Source organism: Pseudophryne corroboree, chromosome 8 (genome assembly GCF_028390025.1).
Source record: "Pseudophryne corroboree isolate aPseCor3 chromosome 8, aPseCor3.hap2, whole genome shotgun sequence".
Lineage (NCBI taxonomy): Eukaryota > Metazoa > Chordata > Amphibia > Anura > Myobatrachidae > Pseudophryne > Pseudophryne corroboree.
The window spans coordinates 436,983,983-437,006,159 of NC_086451.1; the positions used below are offsets into that span (position 1 = coordinate 436,983,983).

General features: G+C 48.0%; 1 protein-coding gene across 7 annotated transcripts in view; it reads left to right on the forward strand.

The window, feature by feature from the left end:
* MSH5 (mutS homolog 5) overlaps positions 1 to 22,177 on the forward strand; it is a 419,392-nt gene that overhangs the window by 109,815 nt on the left and 287,400 nt on the right. Inside the window, exon 1 of one of the 7 annotated variants that reach the window (XM_063938067.1) lies at positions 16,727 to 16,793. The exons of the other annotated variants lie outside the window; for them this stretch is intronic. The gene's annotated coding sequence lies outside the window, so the exon portion shown is untranslated. Of the gene's footprint in view, positions 1 to 16,726; positions 16,794 to 22,177 lie in introns of those variants that run through there. 7 annotated transcript variants of the gene reach the window in all.

Sequence of the window (22,177 nt, forward strand, 5' to 3'; positions counted from 1 at the left end):
CAGAAGAGGGTTATGGACGCGACAGTGGTCAGGTGATGCGGATTCCAAACGGCATATGGAAGTATTGCCGTATAAAGGGGAGGAGTTATTTGGGGTCGGTCTATCGGACCTGGTGGCCACGGCAACGGCTGGGAAATCCACCTTTTTACCCCAGGTCACCTCTCAGCAGAAAAAGACACCGTCTTTTCAGGCTCAGTCCTTTCGTCCCCATAAGGGCAAGCGGGCAAAAGGCCACTCGTATCTGCCCCGGGGCAGAGGAAGGGGAAAAAGACTGCAGCAGACAGCCTCTTCCCAGGAACAGAAGCCCTCCCCCGCTTCTACCAAGTCCTCAGCATGACGCTGGGGCCTTACAAGCGGACTCAGGCACGGTAGGGGCCCGTCTCAAGAATTTCAGCGCGCAGTGGGCTCACTCGCAAGTGGACTCTGGATCCTGCAGGTAGTATCTCAGGGGTACAAATTGGAATTCGAGACGTCTCCCCCTCGCCGGTTCCTGAAGTCTGCTTTACCAACGTCTCCCCCCGACAGGGAGGCGGTATTGGAAGCCATTCACAAGCTGTATTCCCAGCAGGTGATAATCAAGGTACCCCTCCTAAAACAGGGAAAGGGGTATTATTCCACGCTGTTTGTGGTACCGAAGCCGGACGGCTAGGTGAGACCTATTTTAAATCTGAAATCCTTGAACACTTACATACAAAGGTTCAAATTCAAGATGGAATCACTCAGAGCAGTGATAGCGAACCTGGAAGAAGGGGACTATATGGTGTCTCTGGACATCAAGGATGCTTACCTCCATGTCCCAATTTGCCCTTCTCACCAAGGGTACCTCAGGTTTGTGGTACAGAACTGTCACTATCAGTTTCAGACGCTGCCGTTTGGATTGTCCACGGCACCCCGGGTCTTTACCAAGGTAATGGCCGAAATGATGATTCTTCTTCGAAGAAAAGGCGTCTTAATTATCCCTTACTTGGACGATCTCCTGATAAGGGCAAGGTCCAGAGAACAGTTAGAGGTCGGAATAGCACTATCTCAAGTAGTACTACGACAGCACGGATGGATTCTAAATATTCCAAAATCGCAGCTGATTCCGACGACACGTCTGCTGTTCCTAGGGATGATTCTGGACACAGTACAGAAAAAGGTGTTTCTCCCGGAGGAGAAAGCCAGGGAGTTATCCGACCTAGTCAGGAACCTCCTAAAACCAGGCCAAGTGTCAGTGCATCAATGCACAAGGGTCCTGGAAAAAATGGTGGCTTCTTACGAAGCGATTCCATTCGGCAGATTCCACGCAAGAACTTTTCAGTGGGATCTGCTGGACAAATGGTCCGGATCGCATCTTCAAATGCATCAGCGGATAACCCTGTCTCCAAGGACAAGGGTGTCTCTCCTGTGGTGGTTGCAGAGTGCTCATCTTCTAGAGGGCCGCAGATTCGGCATTCAGGACTGGGTCCTGGTGACCACGGATGCCAGCCTGAGAGGCTGGGGAGCAGTCACACAGGGAAGAAATTTCCAGGGCTTGTGGTCAAGCATGGAAACGTCACTTCACATAAATATCCTGGAACTAAGGGCCATTTACAATGCCCTAAGTCAGGCAAGGCCTCTGCTTCAGGGTCAGCCGGTGCTGATCAGTCGGACAACATCACGGCAGTCGCCCACGTAAACAGACAGGGCGGCACAAGAAGCAGGAGGGCAATGACGGAAGTTGCAAGGATTCTTCGCTGGGCGGAAAATCATGTGATAGCACTGTCAGCAGTGTTCATTCCGGGAGTGGACAACTGGGAAGCAGACTTCCTCAGCAGACACGATCTCCACCCGGGGGAGTGGGGACTTCACCCAGAAGTCTTCCACATGATTGTGAACCGTTGGGAAAAACCAAAGGTGGACATGATGGTGTCCCGCCTCAACAAAAAACTGGACAGATATTGCGCCAGGTCAAGGGACCCTCAGGCAATAGCTGTGGACGCTCTGGTAACACCGTGGGTGTACCAGTCAGTGTATGTGTTCCCTCCTCTGCCTCTCATACCCAAGGTACTGAGAATCATAAGAAGGAGAGGAGTAAGGACTATACTCGTGGCTCCGGATTGGCCAAGAAGGACTTGGTACCCGGAACTTCAAGAGATGCTCACGGAAGAACCGTGGCCTCTACCTCTAAGAAAGGACCTGCTCCAGCAGGGACCATGTCTGTTCCAAGACTTACCGCGGCTGCGTTTGACGGCATGGCGGTTGAACGCCGGATCCTGAAGGAAAAAGGCATTCCGGATGAAGTCATCCCTACCCTGATCAAAGCCAGGAAGGATGTAACTGTGCAACATTATCACCGTATTTGGCGTAAATATGTTGCGTGGTGTGAGGCCAGGAAGGCCCCTACAGAGGAATTTCAACTGGGTCGTTTCCTGCATTTCCTGCAAACAGGACTGTCTATGGGCCTAAAATTAGGGTCCATTAAGGTTCAAATTTCGGCCCTGTCAATATTCTTCCAAAAAGAACTAGCTTCAGTTCCTGAAGTCCAGACGTTTGTCAAGGGGGTACTGCATATACAGCCTCCTTTTGTGCCTCCAGGGGAAAGGGTACTATTCAACCCTATTTGTGGTTCCGAAGCCGGATGGCTCGGTCAGACCCATTCTGAATCTAAAATCCCTGAACCTGTATTTGAAAAAGTTCAAATTCAAGATGGAATCTCTCCGGGCAGTGATCTCCAGCCTGGAAGGGGGGGATTTTATGGTATCACTAGACATAAAGGGTGCATACCTTCATGTCCTCATTTATCCTCCTCATTAGGCGTACCTGAGATTCGCTGTACAGGACTGTCATTACCAGTTTCAGACGTTGCCGTTTGGGCTTTCCACGGCCCCCGAGGATTTTCACCAAGATAATGGCAGAAATTATGGTGCTCCTGCGCAGGCAAGGAGTCACAATTATCCCATACTTGGACGATCTCCTGATAAAAGCGAGATCGAGAGATCAATTGATGAAAAGCGTGTCACTCTCCCTTAGAGTGCTGCAGCAACACAGCTGGATCCTAAATCTGCCAAAGTCACAGTTGATTCCAACGACTCGGCTATCATTCTTAGGCATGATTCTGGACACGGAACAGAAGAGGGTTTTTCTCCCAATGGAAAAAGCCCAGGAACTCCACAACATGGTCAGAGACCTGCTAAAACCAAAAAGAGTGTCCATTCATCAATGCACTTGAGTTCTGGGAAAAATTGTGGCGACCTACGAGGCCTACCCCCTTGGCAGGTTCCATGCGAGGACATTTCAGTGGGACCTTCTGGACAAGTGGTCGGGGTCCCATCTACAAATGCATCAGAAAATAAGCCTGTCCCCCAGGGCCTGGGTGTCTCTCCTGTGGTGGCTGCAGAGTGCTCACCTTCTAGAGGGTCGCAGGTTCGGCATTCAAGACTGGGTTCTGGTGACCACGGACGCAAGCCTCCGAGGGTGGGGAGCAGTCACACAAGGAAGAAATTTTCAGGGACTCTGGTCAAGCCAGGAGGCTTGTCTACACATCAACGTGCTGGAATTGAGGGCCATATACAACGGCCTACGACAAGCGGAGAATCTTCTTCGCGACCTACCCGTTCTGATTCAATCAGACAACGTCACAGCCGTGGCTCATGTAAACCGCCAAGGCGGGACAAGGAGCAGAGTGGCAATGGCGGAAGCCACCAGGATTCTTCAATGGGCGGAAAATCACGTAAGCGCTCTGTCAGCAGTCTTCATTCCGGGAGTGGACAACTGGGAAGCAGACTTCCTCAGCAGACACGATCTCCATCCAGGAGAGTTGGGTCTTCATCAAGAAGTTTTTGCAGAGATAACAAGTCGTTTGGGACTTCCTCAAGTAGACATGATGGCGTCACGCCTCAACAAGAAGCTTCGGCGGTATTGTGCCAGGTCAAGGGACCCTCAGGCAGTAGGCGTGGACGCCCTGGTGACACCGTGGGTGTTTCAGTCGGTCTATGTGTTCCCTCCACTTTCACTCATCTCAAAAATATTGAGAATCATAAGGCGAAAAGGAGTGCAGACAATACTCATTGTTCCAGATTGGCCTCGAAGGATCTGGTATTCAGATCTTCAGGAGATGCTCACAGAAGATCCATGGCCTCTTCCTCTCAGGGAGGACCTGTTGCAGCAGGGGCCCTGCGTGTTCCAAGACTTACTGCGGTTACGTTTGACGGCATGGCGGTTGAACACCAAATCCTAGCTGGGAAAGGTATTCCGGAGGCAGTCATCCCTACTCTGATAAAAGCTAGGAAGGAGGTGACGGCGAAACATTATCACCGTATCTGGAGGAAATATGTATCTTGGTGTGAAACCAAGAAGGCTCCTATGGAAGATTTCCACCTGGGCCGGTTTCTCCACTTTCTACAGACAGGAGTTGATATGGGCCTAAAGTTAGGCTCCATTATGGTGCAGATTTCGGCCCTATCAATATTCTTTCAGAAGGAATTGGCTTCTCTCCCAGAAGTCCAGACTTTTGTAAAGGGAGTGCTGCACATCCAGCCTACCGGTAAATCTTTTTCTCCTAGTCCGTAGAGGATGCTGGGCGCCCGTCCCAGTGCGGACTATTTCTGCAAGGCTTGTATATAGTTGTTGCTTACATAAGGGTTATGTTACAGTTGAGAACAGTCTCTGGCTGATGCTGTTTTGTTCATGCTGTTAACTGGTTTAATATATACCATGTTGTATGGTGTGGGCTGGTGTGTATCTTGCCCTTAGATTAACAAAAATCCTTTCCTCGTACTGTCCGTCTCCTCTGGGCACAGTTCTTTAACTGAGGTCTGGAGGAGGGGCATAGAGGGAGGAGCCAGTGCACACCCATCTAAAGTCTTTAGAGTGCCCATGTCTCCTGCGGAGCCCGTCTATACCCCATGGACCTTACAGAGTCCACAGCATCCTCTACGGACTAGGAGAAAAAGATTTATCGGTAGGTTTAAAATCTTATTTTCAGTTTGAATGCACCCCACCCAAATCTGACTTTCTCTGCACATGTTATAGCTATGGTTTTGCCCAACTGCTAACAAATTTGCTGCTACGATCAACTCAGAATTAGGCCCTAAATGTCATACACCTCCCAGTCAGCCTGCAGCTCCTGTGACTACAATGGAGCCACCCTGGGCTATGTTCGCTACCCTTCTGGGGACTCCGGTGGACCGTTTAGCCCCACTATGGGACCTCCGGTTCCACTGCCACCACAAATTGTCCCTATGTTAAATCCGCCCTGGGCGGAAAATTTGTCTAGCCAACTGCAGCAGTTACTGTAAATCAGTCTTTGGTTTGAAAGAAATCTACTCCAGGTCACTCCCGTTTCCCTGGGTCCTCTAAGCGGGCTGCTTCCTCTTCACAATCTACTAACCTCTCTGATGTTTCATCTGAAGAGGAGGGGGAGCATACGGTCATGTCAGACACTGAATCCTGGGTTACTGATGAGGATTCTCCCTCACAAGTTGATGTCCCTACCCTAGTGGTTGCTATTAAGCAGATCCTACAAATCTCTGAAGATGAGGCTTCCACTACAGTGGCCAAGAAAACTGATATGTTTAAACAGCAGAAAGTGGTTACATTACAACTGTACTACCCCATTCTGATCATCTTGTGGACATTAGGCTGGAATCCTGGTGTACCCCAAGTAAGACATTCCCGCTTCCTAAACTGGCTTTGGCTCGATATCCTCTCTCTGCAAAGTTATGTAATAAGTGGGAGAATCCGACGCCAGTGGATTCTCACTTCACCCGTCTCGTGGTGTCGTCTACTCTGCCTGTCTCCACTGTCACCTCACTGATGGAACTGACAGATAAGTGTGTGGAGGGATGTCTGAAATCTATATATTCCCTCACAGGGGCCATTCATAGACCCACGATAGCTGCCTCTTGGGCCACAAAAGGTATTGAGGCGTGGGTTCAGGCGTTAGAGGAAGAGCTGCCCGAGGATATTTCTGACAATGCCAGACAATACCTGTCTCACATCTGCACCGCCACCTATTACATTCAGGAGGCATCCTCTGAGGCGGGGGTACTGGCAGCCAAAGCGCCATCCACGTCTGTCCTGGCTCGCCGCATAAAGTCGTGGAAAGTGGATTTAGACTCCAAGAAGGAGGTACTCCCCTACACTGGGGACATTTTATTTGGAGAGGACCTAAATAAAATAGTGTCTGAATTAGCAGCTGCTAAGACTGCTTTTCTTCCTCCTACTAATCCTTCTACACAGAAGGCGAAGACTATCACTATTCGTTCCTTTCGACCTCAAGGGAAAGTCAAGGGTCAGACTTACCCCAGACAATCTCGTGCTCCCAAGATCACCAAGCCCAAGACGAAACAGTCCTGGGCAGCCTGTCGGCCTGCTTCAAAACAAGACAAGCCTGCTGCATGACGGGGCGGGCCTCCTCCTGGGGGACTCCAGGGTTGGAGGCCGACTTCTACAGTTCGCACAGGTCTGGTTAAAGACCACTTCAGATGCTTGGGTACTGGAAGTTGTCTCTCATGGGTACGCTGTCTCCTTCAAGAGACGTCTCCCTCACCAGTTCTTCACTACGGTACTCCCTTCAGATCCGATGAAGGCGCAGGCTCTACAAACGGTGGTAGGTTCCCTTCTGAGTACAGGAGTGGTTGTGCCAGTACCTCAGTCCCAGCGTGGCAGAGGCTATTATTCAACCCTTTTTCAATTGGAAGAAGTCCTCTCTGGTCCCAGCTCAGAGCATGGTGCACCTAGGGGCATTTCTGGACACACAGTTGGAGACTGTTCCTGTCTCCAGACAAGGTTCTGAAAATCCAGGACAGGATAAGACACTTCATCCATCACCCCAGAGTGTCGATACACTCGGCGACGCAAGTACTTGGCCTGATAGTGTCGGCGTTCGACATGGTGGAGTACGCTCAATATCATTCCCGCCCTCTGACTCATCGGATCAGATCCCAAATGATCTTGTTGACTCCGTAGGTCCGTTTGTCGCCAACCTGGTGGCTACAGGACCAGAAATTTAGCAGGGGCCGTCCCTTCTGGATCCCCGACTGGGTCCTCCTGACGACGGACGCCAGTCTGAGGGGATAGGGACTGGAAAACAGTCTGAGGGGGATGGGGACCAAGGAAGATTCACTCCTCCCAATAAACATCCTAGAGCTGAGGGCGGTGTTCAATGCGTTATCACTTGTCCTGCCTCTGGTATAGAACAGGCCGGTTCTAGTACGGTCAGACAATGCCACAACAGTGGCATACATAAACCATCAAGGCGTCACTCGAAGCCGCATGGCTATGAAGGAAGTGTCAAAAATCCTTTGTTGGGCAGAACGCCATCTGCCAAGTATATCAGCAGTGTTCATTCCGGGTGTCCTGAACTGGGAAGCGGACTACCTCCATTGCCAGGAGAGTGGAGTCTTCATCCAGAAGTCTTCCAACTCCTAGTGGACCGGTGGGGTACCGGACGTAGACCTCATGGCATCTCGACACAATCACAAGGTTCTGGTCTTCGAATCAAGGACCAGGGATCCTCAAGCAGCGTTCGTGAACATACTAGCAATTCCATGGAACTTTCGGCTGCCTTACGTGTTCCCTCCAGTGTCACTCCTGCCCATGGTTCTACAGAAGTTCAAACAGGAAGGAGGAATGCTGCTTCTAGTCACTCAAGCGTGGCCCAGACGGCACTGGTTCTCAGACCTGCAGGGTCTATCAACGTGGCATCCCCTTCTACTTCCTCAACGACCTGACCTTCTCGTACAGGGCCCTTGTCTCTACCCAGACCTAGCCAGACTCACTCCTGAGAGCCAAAGGATTTTCAGAGGCGGTTATTCAAACTATGTTGAAAGCCCGCAAACCGGCCTCTGCTTGGATTTATTACAGGGTTTGGAATTCTTTCTACACCTGGTGTGCTGAGAAGAATTACAATGTCCATAGATTCAGAACTTCCAGAATACTGGCTTTTCTGCAAAGAGGACTGGACTTAGGTCTTCGTCTGGCCTTCCTCAAGGTTCATATATATGCCTTGTCGGTTGGGTTTCAGAGAAAAATTGCCTCTATACCTGATGTTCATACGTTCATTCAGGGCGTTATTCGGATTCAGCCTCCCTATTTCCCTCCTGTGGCTCCATGGGATTTGTCTGTTGTGCTGAATGCCCTGCAAGAGTCTCCATTTTAACCTCTTGAATCGGTGGACCTTAAATGGCTCACAGCCAAGGTCCTGTTCTTGCTGGCTATTGTCTCTGCAAGACAGGTGTCAGACTTAGGCGCTTTGTCCTGTCATCCACCCTTTCTCATATTCCACCGGGACCGGTCAGTTCTAGGAACTCGCCAAGATTATTTGCCTGTGGTGGTGTCACTGTAAACTTCGATTATTTTACAAGGAAAAGCAATACCTAATCACACTGTGGTTCAGGCCACTGCGGCCGTTAAACATAAGCAAATAATCGCTAAGATTTGTATGCACGTTGCGAATACACGCTGACAGCTATGCGCACAATGCAGCGACACGTGTGGCTGAATACACCTTATCCCAAAACAAGAATGGAATGCGACACCAGTAGTAAAATGTAATGTTGTGGTCCAACGCATCAACAGTATTTACTCAAAAGATACAGATAAAAGATACAACAATATTGCAGAGAAGAGCTACAATCAATAGTACATACGTTTGCGAGCGCTCCCTGATCCAGGACTCAGTCAGTCTTAGCAAGATGACCTTCAGAGAATAGCCTGAGCCTGGTCAGGAGGACTCTTTTTATACAATGTGTCCAAATACAGTACAATGGGAAATGTAAGCTCTTCTTTCATAGTTCAAGGGGCAGGTCATTAACAGTACATGGGAGGGGGGGGGGGGGGGGTGACAAGAACACTGAAATAGTGTTTGAAGGCAGGCATGTTTGTCCCAGGTTCTTGTCTTATATGTTTTAGAAACAGGAAAACTTCTATGAAAATGTTTTGTTTTGTTAGAGCCTTTTCAGTTGTTGGAAAAGCTGGATAAGGGCCCAGAGAGAGAGAAAGGGGGCAAGTTCCAGACATTGGGCCCAGTTCGGGTCTTTGGCCTCACAGAGGGCTAATCAGGGCTTTCAGCTGTGCAAGAGCCTTTTAGGGCTGCTAGCCTGATTAGTGTGTGCAGACTACCTGAAGAGACTGGAGAATCTCTGTGAGAAAAACACACTTTCTCATACAAGTGAGCCATACAGTATTGACTGGAAAACTTTGTGTTTTTGTTTAGAGACAGTTAGGAACGTCTTGTGTTTAGTTAGTGCCGGACAGGCAAGGTATTTTCTTTTGATGTTTGTTTTATTTTCTCTTTAATAAAACTGGTTGCGGCCAGTTGCACCACAAACTGGACTTGTATGATTCCTCAGCTGCTGTTTGCTGCCATTTACCCCCAGGAAACGGCACCTTGTTCCCTTACAGTGTTACAACTTGGTGGAGAATGCGAGCACTCCGTTCTGCGCATAAGTGAAAGCAGCTTTATGAGGCCTGCGGAAAACTGTGGTTTATGCAGATACAGCCCAGTGTGAAGTTGCTGAGACTCACCCCTGAGTATTCGATAGATGTCCTGGGTAAAAGCAGCTACAAAGCCGCCCGAAAAATCTGTCGACATGGAGGAACTGCTTAAAGCCTTGCTGCAAGCTACAGCGGCTCAGCAGGAGGCCAACAGACAGCAGCAGGTGGCTATTGACGAACTTTACAGGCAACAGCGCCAGGATAGAGAGGCCTTAGCAGAAGTGGTGCAGAGCCTTGCAGCCCGGATTGGAGATGTGGCCGTCAGTGCTCCGACCAGCTTTAGTTCTATACGGGCCAGTCACTTCCTGCAGAAAATGACAAAGGCTGATGATGTGTAGGCCTACCTGACCACGTTTGAAAGGACTGCCGAGCGTGAGAATTGGCCGAAAGCACAGTGGGCCAGTCTGCTGGCACCTTTTTTGTCAGGTGAGCCCCAAAAAGCGTACTTTGATTTAAGCCCTGCTGAGGCTCGGGACTATGATAAACTAAAGACTGAGATCCTGACCCTCCTGGGAGTAACGCTGTCAGTGCGAGCACAACGGGTGCACCGTTGGGTGTACGCCATGGAGAAGCCTCCTCGCTCCCAGATGCATGACCTTATTCAGCTAACAAAAAAATGGTTACAGCCAGAGACATTAACTGGTCCCCAGATGGTTGAAAGAATCATCATGGACCGCTAGTTGAGATCTTTGCCCGTGGTCCTGCGCAAGTGGGTGAGCCATGGAAACCCGGATACTGCTGACCAATTAGCGGACATGGTAGAGAGGTATTTGGGAGCAGAGGAACTACTGATGACCACCCAGCAACCCATAGATCTTCGACAGTGCCCTTCCGTAAAGACTGGTAAGACTGTTCCGTGGGAAAACGTTGCTGGGCGGTTAAGAGAACGCAAGGCTGGAGAGACTGTAAACACTGGCCCTGGAGACAGGCCAATGGGGCTAGAAAGGTCTATGCTGCCCAAATGGGTTGATAATCGTGTGGTTAAATGTTTTAGGTGTGGTATGTCATGTCATGTTATTGCCAATTGCCCAGTCACGCAAGAACCCATGCAATGTGATGCTGCCTTTGAATGTCGCAGAATGTCTTTCTTTGCTAGGTTAGTCTGTACTGTGGTACCTTCACCTGAGCTGGAAAAATACCTATTGGGGTAACTTGCATACATGGGGATACCCAACATTATGTCACTGCTGAAATGAATATAGAAACTTGTTGTGGGTCAGCAATTGTTAAAGTAGGACTGGTCCCCACCTTGGTGCATGAGGCCACAATAGGGAGGGATTTTCCTCATTTTTGGAAACTGTGGGAATCACGTTTATCAACAGATGTGAGAAGTAAAGAGCCAGTTGATAATCACAGTGATTTTATGGATGTACGTGTGTCTTCGGAACTTTCTGACCCTTTGCCTTTTGCTAGTTTGGATGGGGAAGTGACAGATGGGGAGTCCAGTGAGGACCCTCTTGCTGGAAACAGAGACATAGTAGTTAGAACTGATAGCGTGCCTGACCTGGAGGTAAAGAAGGATCTGTTTGCGTCTGAACAGTTAAAGGATCCTACCTTAATAAAGGCTAGAGAGAATGTTAAGATTGTTAATGGGGAACCTGTGGTACCAGGTGACAGGGTTACGTATTCCCACATGGCCATCTGTAATGAGCTCTTGTACCACATTGTCAAAAGGGGTGAGGATGTGGTGGAACAGCTGGTAGTTCCCCAGCCTTATCGGAGAACGGTACTAGATTTAGCTCATAGTCACGTTACAGCAGGACATTTAGGGGCAGAAAAAACCACTGAAAGAGTTTTACAAAGGTTCTTTTGGCCAGTGGTTTATAAAGAAGTGTCTGCATATTGTTCTTCCTGTCCTGAATGCCAGTATCATGCCCCTAGACCCCATTTCAGGAGCCCACTAGTTCCCATGCCTATTATAGAGGTCCCGTTTGACAGAATAGCCATGGATCTCATGGGGCCCTTGTTAAAGTCCGCTCGGGGCCATCAGGATATCCTGGTAATAATGGACTATGCCACTTGATATCCTGAGGCTGTCCCTTTACGCACTATCACAACCAAGGCGATAGCTAGGGAGCTGGTGCAGGTTTTTAGTAGCGTGGGAACACCAAAAGAAATTTTGACTGACCAAGGTACTCCATTTATGTCAAGGATCATGAAAGAATTGTGCAAATTATTTAAGGTCACTCACCTCAGGACGTCCATCTACCATCCCCAAACTGATGGGTTGGTGGAAAGGTTCAATAAAACATTAAAAAGTATGTTGAAAAAGGTTGTTGATAGAGATGGGAAAAACTGGGATTGTTTGTTGCCCTACTTGTTAATGGCCATCAGAGAAGTTCCTCAGTCCTCCACGGGGTTTTCTCCATTTGATTTGTTGTATGGTAGACACCCCAGAGGGCTGTTGGACATTGCCAAAGAGATTAGGGAAAAAGTGAATGAGATTAATTACAAAGTATACCAACCGGGAAAGAGAAAACCCGAACAAATCTACCATGTTAACTTAATCAAACCCTGGAAAGATAGGTTGTCTCTGTCAGCAGAGCCTTGCCCTTCGGTGTCTTCACCTCGGTTGCTTCTCGCAGTAAAGGTGTCAGAGACATTATCAGCTGATCAGGTTAAAGAATTTCTCATCCAAAATAGGGAGATTTTTTCAGAGCTGCCTGGCCGAACGGCCATAATAAAACATGACATTGTCACAGAACCAGGGGTCAGGGTCCATTTAAAGCCATATAGGATTCCCGAAGCTCAGAGAGAAGCTGTTTCTAAAGAAGTTAAAAACATGTTAGAACTTGGAGTCATAGAGGAATCTAACAGTGAGTGGTCCAGTCCCATAGTTCTCATCCCGAAGCCAGACGGTAGCATACGCTTCTGTAATGACTTTCGTAAGTTAAATGAGGTGTCCAAATTTGACGCATACCCTATGCCCCGTGTGGATGAGCTTATAGAAAGGCTGGGAACAGCCAGGTTTCTCACCACGTTGGACCTGACCAAAGATCACTTGCAAATACCTTTAACTGATAGCGCAAAAGAAAAAAACAGCCTTTTCAGTTCCGGAGGGACTATACCAGTATAAGATGTTGCCCTTTGGGTTGCATGGGGCTCCAGCAACCTTTCAACGGGCGATGGATAAAATGTTGAGGCCCCATAGAAAATATGCAGCTGCCTATTTGGATGATGTGGTAATTCACAGTACGGACTGGGGGTCCCACTTGTTTAAAGTACAAGCAGTACTGGACTCAATCAGAGAAGCAGGGTTAACTGCTATGCCTCGCAATGGAGGAGGTTAAATACTTGGGCTTCACCATAGGCAGAGGTCTGCTTAGGCCCCAATTGAATAAAATTGATGCTATTCAAAACTGGCCTCGTCCAGTGAATAAAAAACAGGTAAGGGCTTTTTTGGGAATAACTGGGTACTATAGACGGTTTATTCCCAATTTTGCGACTACAGCAGTGCCGTTGTCAGACCTTACCAAAGGGAAGCAGTCAAATATGGTGAAATGGAACCCTGATGCAGAAAAAGCGTTCCAAGCGTTAAAAGTGGCTTTGTGTTCACAACCTGTATTGATAACGCCAGATTTTTCAAAGGAATTTGTTGTACAGACAGACGCCTCAGAGGTAGGGATAGGGGCTGTGTTGTCCCAAACCAGAGACCAGGGACGAACACCCTATAATTTATTTGAGTAGGAAACTGAATGAGCATGAAGAAAGGTATGCCATTGTGGAAAAGGAGGCTTTGGCCATTAAGTGGGCATTAGATACCTTGAGATATTACCTCTTGGGTAGACAGTTCAGACTAGTGACAGATCAGGCCCCTTTAAAATGGATGTATGTAAATAGAGGTAAGAATGCTCGTGTAACTAGATGGTTTCTAGCATTGCAAGATTTTAAATTTACTGTCGAACATAGACCAGGTACACAATTGGCCAATGCAGATGCGTTGTCCCGCATCTTCTGTTTAGGGGCTACAAGTGTTCCGGACCCTAGGTCGAAACAGGGGAGGGGGATATGTGACAAGAACACTGGAATAGTGTTTGAGGGCAGGTATGTTTGTCCCAGGTTCTTTTCTTACATGTTTTAGAAACAGGAAAACTTCCATGAAAATGTTTTGTTTTGTTAGAACCTTTTCAGTTGTTGGAAAAGCTGGATAAGGGCCATGAGAGAGAGAGGGGGCAAGTTCCAGACATTGGGCCTAATTCGGGTCTTTGGCCTCACAGAGGGCTAATCAGGGCTTTCAGCTGTGCAAGAGCCTTTTAGGGCTGCTAGCCTGATTAGTGTGTGCAGACTGTCTGAAGAGACTGGAGAATCTCTGTGAGAAAAACACGCTTCCTTATACAAGTGAGCCATACAGTATTGACTGGAAAACTTTGTGTTTTTGTTTAGAGACAGTTAGGAACGTCTTGTGTTTAGTTAGTGCCGGACAGGCAAGGTATTTTCTTTTGATGTTTGTTTTATTTTCTCTTTAATAAAACTGGTTGCGGCCAGTTGCACCACAAACTGGATTTGTATGATTCCTCAGCTGCTGCTTGCTGCCATTTACCCCAGGAAACGGCACCTTGTTCCCTTACAGTGTTACAGGGGTCATAGGTTGGTTTAAATGAATGGGCGATGCTTGGTCCAGGTGTACTTGCAACTGTTCGCCACTGGGTTCCTGCCGAATATCAAGAGTACAGTATTTACAGTAGTTTCTGAATATTACAATTTTGCGCATATCTATGCACAGAAACATGCGCTAAACTGCAAATAGCGACCGGAATGTGGCTCTCAATATACTGCACATCTGGATACCAAACATTAAGTCCTAACCTTGCTCCATCCCCTCACATCCTGTAACCCTGAACAACTCTGTTGTTCTATCTTTTGAGTATATGTAACTTGCTGGAGAAGTGTGTGGAGACTATGTGTAAATTATGCACTATATAAATAGAATATTGAATATGACTTTGAGGCTTTTCTGTGCGAATGCGTATGCTACCGTATTCACTCATACCACGCGCCAATACGCAAGGCTCGTAAACCAGTGTACATAGCGTGCGTGTATCCGTACGCACAGTGAAAACGGGCACGCACAGATGCCACTCTGTTTGGTGTTTGCATGTGCTGTGTATGTAATATTTTCGACTTCGACACATCTTTTCACCTTAATGAAGAGATTATGGTTCCGGTCTTTGTCTCTTCGGATTTGTTTCCCAAAGAACGCTCTTTGGATGTGGTTAGGGCTCTCCGTATCTATGTGGAGAGGACTGCCTCTTTCAGGAGGTCAGATGCCCTTTTTGTACTGTTTGGTTTTCACAAACGTGGCTGGCCTGCGAATAAGCAAACCTTGGCCAGATGGATTAGAATGGTGATTGCACAAGCCTATGCGCAGGCTGGACTTCCAGCTCCTGCTGCAGTTAAAGCCCATTCTACTCGGTCTGTTGGACCTTCTTGGGCTAACCGCCGTGGCGCGTCCCCAGAACAATTGTTCAAGGCAGCTACGTGGTCCTCAGTGAACACGTTCATTAGGTTCTATGCCTTTGATACTTCCACCTCCCAGGATGTTTCCTTTGGACGCCGGGTTCTCTTACCCGCTAAGGCGCGTCCCCTCCCTTGAGGAACTGCTTTAAGACCTGTGGAAACCAATGTACCCTGCTGCAGAAAAGGAGATTTATGGTAGACTTACCATTTTTAACTCTCTTTCTGCAAAATACATTGGGTTCCACAGGGCGACCACCCTGACACACCTAGTTTTTTTTTAGGTTGTGTGGCATTAGCCGCTCTCCTGTCATGAGAATGTGGTTCTATGTGACTAACATCTGCCTTCTCTTTTACCTGCTCCTGCATTTGACTGGTTAACGAAACTGAGCTCACAGTGCCTGGAGGCGGGGTTATAGAGGAGGTCCCAATGCATCCTGGGACAGTGAAAGCTTTGCCTGATGGTGCCTCTGGATCAAGATCCCGCTCTACACCCCGATGTTTCCCTGTGGAACCCAATGTACTTCGCAGAAAGAGAGTTAGCAATGGTAAGTCTAGCATAACTCCTTTTTTTTCAAAATTGGTAGCTCTGAACCATCGATGGAGGGAACCATCTGGTTCTCCCCGATCAGTCGTGAAAGTACTCAACATTGGTCGATGGCCATCCCTACTGATGACCCTTTATGCTCCGTATACATGGTCATATAAAATGCCTGTCAGACCAACAGACGTTTTTATCTGACAGCCTCACACCCATCAGATATCATGGGCATGTACTATGATATATCTCTCAGTGTATGGCCACACAATGGGGTATATTTACTAAGGTGGGAGGTTTTTTTAGAACTTGTGATGTTGCTCATAGTAACCAATCAGATTCTACTTAACATTTATCTAGCTGCTTCTACAAGATAATAGAATATGATTGGTTGCTATTAGAGATGAGTGTGTTCGGTTTTACTCGGATTTACTCGGTTCTCAAAATGGCATCTTATTGGCTCACGGATGACTCGTGTTTTGAATAGCCAATAAGATGACGTTTTGAGACCCGAGTAAATCCGAGTAAAACCCGAACCCGCTTATCTCTAGTTGCTATAGGCAACAGCACCAGTACTAAAAAACTCCCACCTTAGTAAATTTAACCCAATATCTATATTTAAATTCCTTGCCTGGGGTGGAGACATTTACCTATTCTTTCCCTATGAAAGATAAGGGGAAATGCCCATCAATGGTATGTGGCTGCGCATACACTGCCCGAAAATATTGAATTGGATGGACATGCTAAACTATGACCATCTGATCAATGTTTTCGGATCAGTCATGCACAGACACAGTACAATTATCTGGGCGATCTGCCGATAGAAGGCAGAGCGCCCAGATAATTGTATAATGTATATCCAGCATTATTCATACATGTGGTATACTGTACAGTAATTGAAGCCCCATCAGAAATATTGAAGTAATCAGCCGAGGCTTATTAATCCCACTGTTTGCAGTTTGGGAGTGATTAGAGATGGTCATCGAATAATAGATGGTTTGCTAGAGATGGTTGATGATTTTACCATTGATGTTGAAGGTCCGCTGTTGCTCTGCTGTCAACAATGGCGGAGGTCCGATGGTTATTCCTGTTATTCCCCATATCTATGGCTCCACCACTGTCACATGTCCCCACTGGCGACATCCCATTGGCAGTATAAATCGCAACGTATTGCAGTTAAAAAGAAGGTGAGGGAAAAAAACAGGGCAAGAGCATTTAATGTTTGTTGAATGGCTCATGTTTGAAGGGCGATTCTCCGTGATGCATGGGACAGCTACACAAATTCAAAAGACACACTTCTTCAAAATACCAAGACTTTAGTGGGTCTACTCTTAAGTTACAGGTAAGACATTGCTACTAAGCAATTAAGTTTTCATATAACAACAATTTCCTAACAGACCAGCTTAAAAGGAACAAAAAAATTGAAAAGCGTGTGATGTACGGGACTGTATGTTCACTGTCAGGAGAATCACCCTAAAGGTGTTTCTGCTGCTTATGAAATGAAGTGAGGCTATTAAGGATACACAGCATACTTGGGCAGGTGGACTGATAACCTGCAGCTATATATAGTGTTTGGTTATGGTAGCTGCAAGCAATGTCTTCATTTTGCTACACCTGACCCCTTAAAAGCCCAGTGGGTGGACCAGAAATGTGTGTTAAGATTCCTCTCCCCCGAATCACTGTCACACACCAGTCAATGTGAATGCTTAAGTACTCAACATTTCACATTTAGGGGGTCATTCCGAGATGATCGGAGCTGTGCTAAATTTAGCACAGCTACGATCATTCACACTGACGTGGGGGGGGACCCAGCATAGGGCTATCCCACCCCGCATGTCAGTGCCGGCCTCCCCCGCAGAAGTGCAAAGGGATTGCACAGCGGCGATGCCTTTGCACTTCAAGAGTAGCTCCCGACCAGCGCAGCTTTTGCATGCTGGCCGGGAGCTACTTTGCGCTCCCCGGCCCGCAGCGTCTGCGTGTGACGACACATAGCTGCCGCAGCCCGCCCCCCGTTAGGTCCGGCCACGCCTGCGTTGGCCAGACCACGCCCACAAAATGCTGCCGTTCCACCTCCCCCCCCCCCTGGGCGGCGACCGCCTCTGCCTGTCAATCTTTTGGTGATCACTAAGGTTACCGAGCAGGCCAGGTTTATCTCTCCTTTGTTACTACCAGTATTGGATCCAGAGTAATCTGTGACCCAGTGGTACTTTTCTTCTGTTTTTGATCTGTCTTATTCAAAATGGAAAATCAGATATATTCTTATATCTTGGTCCCTGGAGTCCCCAGTTGGAATGGACAAGTTTTAGTATCACATAACTTGGCGTCAGGTTAATGTCTCGTGCTTCACACAAACCATGTTGAACTAACAATCTTGTGATGCAAATGCAGTTTTATTTTTATTTTTTTGCATGCAGGGAAATTACTGTCTGCTTTTGCATGCAGCACGCGGCTGCTGGACATCTTTATTTTTACGGTTAAGCTTGTAAGAACTCTTACCCAACTCTAAATCTGTACGCTCATGTCATATTTATGCACAGCATGCTTTGCCAAAGTGCATAATTAGACCTTTATAGCTGTCTAATCTCGTAACTCTAAATGAGAACCTTGGGGTCTAATGTAGCGTTGAATGCTTTTTTTACATAAAAAAACAAAACAAAAACCCACAGGCTTAATATACCTGAAAAAAACAACACATTTTGCGCATCTTGCAATGTGTTCAACTCTGCATGAGTTGTGTATATTCCAGAAGACAACAGTAATGATATAGGGGGTAATTCAGACCTGATCGTAGCAGCAAATTTGTTAGCAGTTGGGCAAAACCATGTGCACTGCAGGGGCAGGGCCGTCTTTTCGTATGGGCTCAATGGGCTCTTGCTCAAGGGCCCCAGGAGTATAAGGGTCATAGGCTGATAGCTGAGGGTCCCCTCTTTCCAGGGGTACCAGATTTTTTAAAATCGGCCCTGGGGAACTGGAGATATCAGACTTGAAAGCAGTGGTCCCCATCCAAGCCTGTTAATTGCTCTTCCTAGACAGATATCTCGGGTTCTGTCTGACTTAGAGTTTTTGTGAGGGTATAATCCTAAAGCTGGGACTCTCCCCTTTTGGTGGACACTGGAAGCTTGTCTCTACTATGTCCAGAACCAGAGATATCAGCCTTCAAGCAGCTGGTCACTGCTCCAGCTCCACACGCCTAATACGCAGTTTTAGATTTTCATTGGTGAATTGCTCTGGCTCCTGAACTCTGATCCCCAAGTCCCCAGAACCTTCTGAAAGGGGTCACTCTCTAGTTTTTTTTTATCCCATTCAAAGCTAAGAAATACATTTTCAGGAACTTGAGATATCTGCAGTCAAGCAAGCTGCCCTCCCACCAGAAATTGATAAATATTAAGCCCACTCCACTATCCACCCCTCCCCTACGTATTAAACACCTCCTACCTCCCTGGAAGTCATGTACTAGGGCTTCTTCATTCAGCCCAATGCCCCCTTCTACAGTTTAGCCCCATCTGTACAGTAAAGGAGTAATTAGCAGAAATGACTGCTCCAGGTCCTGCTTGCTAAGTGGAAGATAGAACACTCCCTACCGCCCGCGGGACATCAAAGCTGCCGCTGATAGCACCCCCCCACCCCTACCACTGGAGGATGGGTAGGGGGCCCCGTGCATTGCTGTGCCCAGGGGCCAACACTGCTGTTAAGATGGCCCTGTGCAGGGGAAGCAGATATAACATGTGCAGAAAGAGTTAGATTTGGGTGGGGTGTGTTCAATCTGCAATCTAATTTGCAGTGTAAAAATAAAGCAGCCAGTATTTACCCTGCACAGAAACAAAATAACCCACCCAAATCTAACTCTTTCTGCACATGTTATATCTGCTTCCCCTGCAGTGCACATGGTTTTGCCCAATTGCTAAAAAAAATCATGCTGCGATCAACTTGGAATTACCCCCCATGTGCACTGCAGGGGGGGGCAGATATAACATGTGCAGAGTTAGATTTGGGTGGGTTATATTGTTTCTGTGCAGGGTAAATACTGGCTGCTTTATTTTTACACTGCAATTTAGATTTCAGATTGAACACACCCCACCCAAATCTAAAGGGCCCTACACATTTAGCGATCCGCCGCCGAGCTGCCCAACAGCGGATACGGACGACGGGCGACCCTGTGGCGGGGGGGGGGGGAGGTGATGGGGGGAGTGAAGTTTATTCACTCCCACCGTCACCCGGCTCCATAGCAGCGCAGGCAAATATGGACGAGATCGTTCATACTGGCCTGAATGCACAGGTGACGGGGCACCAGCGATGAACAAGCGCGGGGCCGCGCATCGTTCATCGCTGGTGCCTTCACACTGAAAGATATGAACGGTATCTCATTCATTAATGAACAAGATCGTTCATATCTTTGACTATTATCGCCCAGTGTGTAGGGCCTATAACTCTCTCTGCACATGTTACATCTGCCCCACCTGCACTGCACATGTGGGGGTCATTCCGAGTTGATCGCTCGCTGCAGTTTTTCGCAGTGCAGCGATCAGGTCTCTACTGCGCTTGCATATGCACCGCAATGCGCATACGCGTCGTAAGGGGACAAAGCGGATCGTTGCTGAGCGATAGATTTAACGAAGAATCTATTCGCACAGCAGATCACAAGGAGATTGACAGGAAGAAGGCGTTTGTGGGTGTCAACTGACCGTTTTCTGGGAGTGTTTGGAAAAACGCAGGCGTGTCCGGGCGTTTGCAGGGCGGGTGTCTGACGTCAATTTCGGGACAGGACAGGCTGAAATGATCGCAACGGCTGAGTAAGTCCAGAGCTACTCAGAAACTGCACAAAATGTTTTTGCAGAGCTCGGCTGCACAGGCGTTCGCACACTTGCAAAGCGAAAATACACTCCCCCGTGGGTGGCGACTATGCGTTTGCACGGCTGCTAAAAGCAGCTAGTGAGCGATCAACTCGGAATGAGGGCCATGGTTTTGCCCATTAGCTAACAAATTTGCTGCTGCGATCAGATCTGAATTAGGCCCATAGTGCGATTCTCGGTGACGCACGGGACAGCTACACAAATTGAAACTACATACTTCTCCAAAATATCGAGATTTTAGTGGGTCTGAAGATCTAGGGTAAGACAATGCTACTCAGCAATTAAGTTTTCATATAACAACAATTTCTTAACAGACCAGTTTAAAAGGAAAATATTTTTTAAAGCGTGTGATGCACCGGACTTCATGTTAACTTTCTAGAGAATCACCTTATAGCACTTGATGCTGGGATAAAATAGCAGCATATGTGTCTGGTTTACGCCAGTAGATGTTGCTTGACAGTTTTAGTAGTAGATGCTAAAGTTAAATTATTCAGCTGTGGCTGAAGGTGCTGCATCCGACGCAAAGTACCGATTATCGATGATGGACGCAGATTGCCATCAGACTGTCAGTGATTGACAGTTTGAATTTGTGTGGGGGTGGTGACAGCCTCTGTTTCTCCAAATGGAGGCATGTTGCCACTGTTTCAGGGGAGGGACGAGGCCAGGATCTCCGTCAGAGGATGGAGATTTCCTGGCCTCTAGGTACAGTAGCTCCTGCAGCGGACAGCTGGTGCCACACACTTGCCAATGCCGGCAGTGACGAGCGGCAGCAGGGGTTGGGTGCGGGCAGTGCTGCATTCTGCAGCATGGCCCTTACTGTCGCCTGGTCCGACTGGGGAGTCGCTGACGACGCGCAAGAGCGCGCACCATCAGCGACATAGGGGGTCATTCCGAGTTGTTCGCTCGTTATTTTTTTCTCGCAACGGAGCGATTAGTCGCTAATGCGCATGCGCAATGTCCGCAGTGCGACTGCGCCAAGTAAATTTGCTATGCAGTTAGGAATTTTACTCACGGCATTACGAGGTTTTTTCTTCGTTCTGGTGATCGTAATGTGATTGACAGGAAGTGGGTGTTTCTGGGTGGAAACTGGCCGTTTTATGGGTGTGTGCGAAAAAACGCTGCCGTTTCTGGGAAAAACGCGGGAGTGGCTGGAGAAACGGAGGAGTGTCTGGCCGAACGCTGGGTGTGTTTGTGACGTCAAACCAGGAACGAAACTGACTGAACTGATCGCAGTGGCAGAGTAAGTGTCGAGCTACTCAGAAACTGCTAAGAAGTGTCTATTCGCAATTTTGCTAATCTTTCGTTCGCAATTTTACTATGCTAAGATTCACTCCCAGTAGGCGGCGGCTTAGCGTGTGCAAAGCTGCTAAAAGCAGCTTGCGAGCGAACAACTCGGGATGACCACCATAGTACATACACACTGGACAATATTGTGAATGATGTGTCCGAATATCGTCCTAGTGTACAAACCTTTACACTTTTGTGCCCCCTTCCTCTCCCATTCTACCTTTCTAGGCGTCAGGAGTTATAAGTGGAAAATATCTGCCTTTGGCGGTGCCTGAACAGGTCTCTTAAGCTGCCCTGTGTTTGCCCTGTCTCCAATCCTGGGATGTCATGATTGTGTCAAACCTAGGAGGTGGGGCCGCTGGCATTAGGATGCAGATCTCTGCCCGGAGTACATAAGGACGTTCTGGGCAGCTCTGCAGGGTGCGTTTACTGGCTATATCACCACCCTGCATACCACATGCAGGTGCCATGTGGCAGCGATGGTGCCACCCCAAAGGCCCTGGGCAACGGCACTTCTCTCACATCGCTACTTACGTCTCTGCCCATCGCATGTGTAAAAGAAAAACGTGCGACGCACTGGCGCAGTACG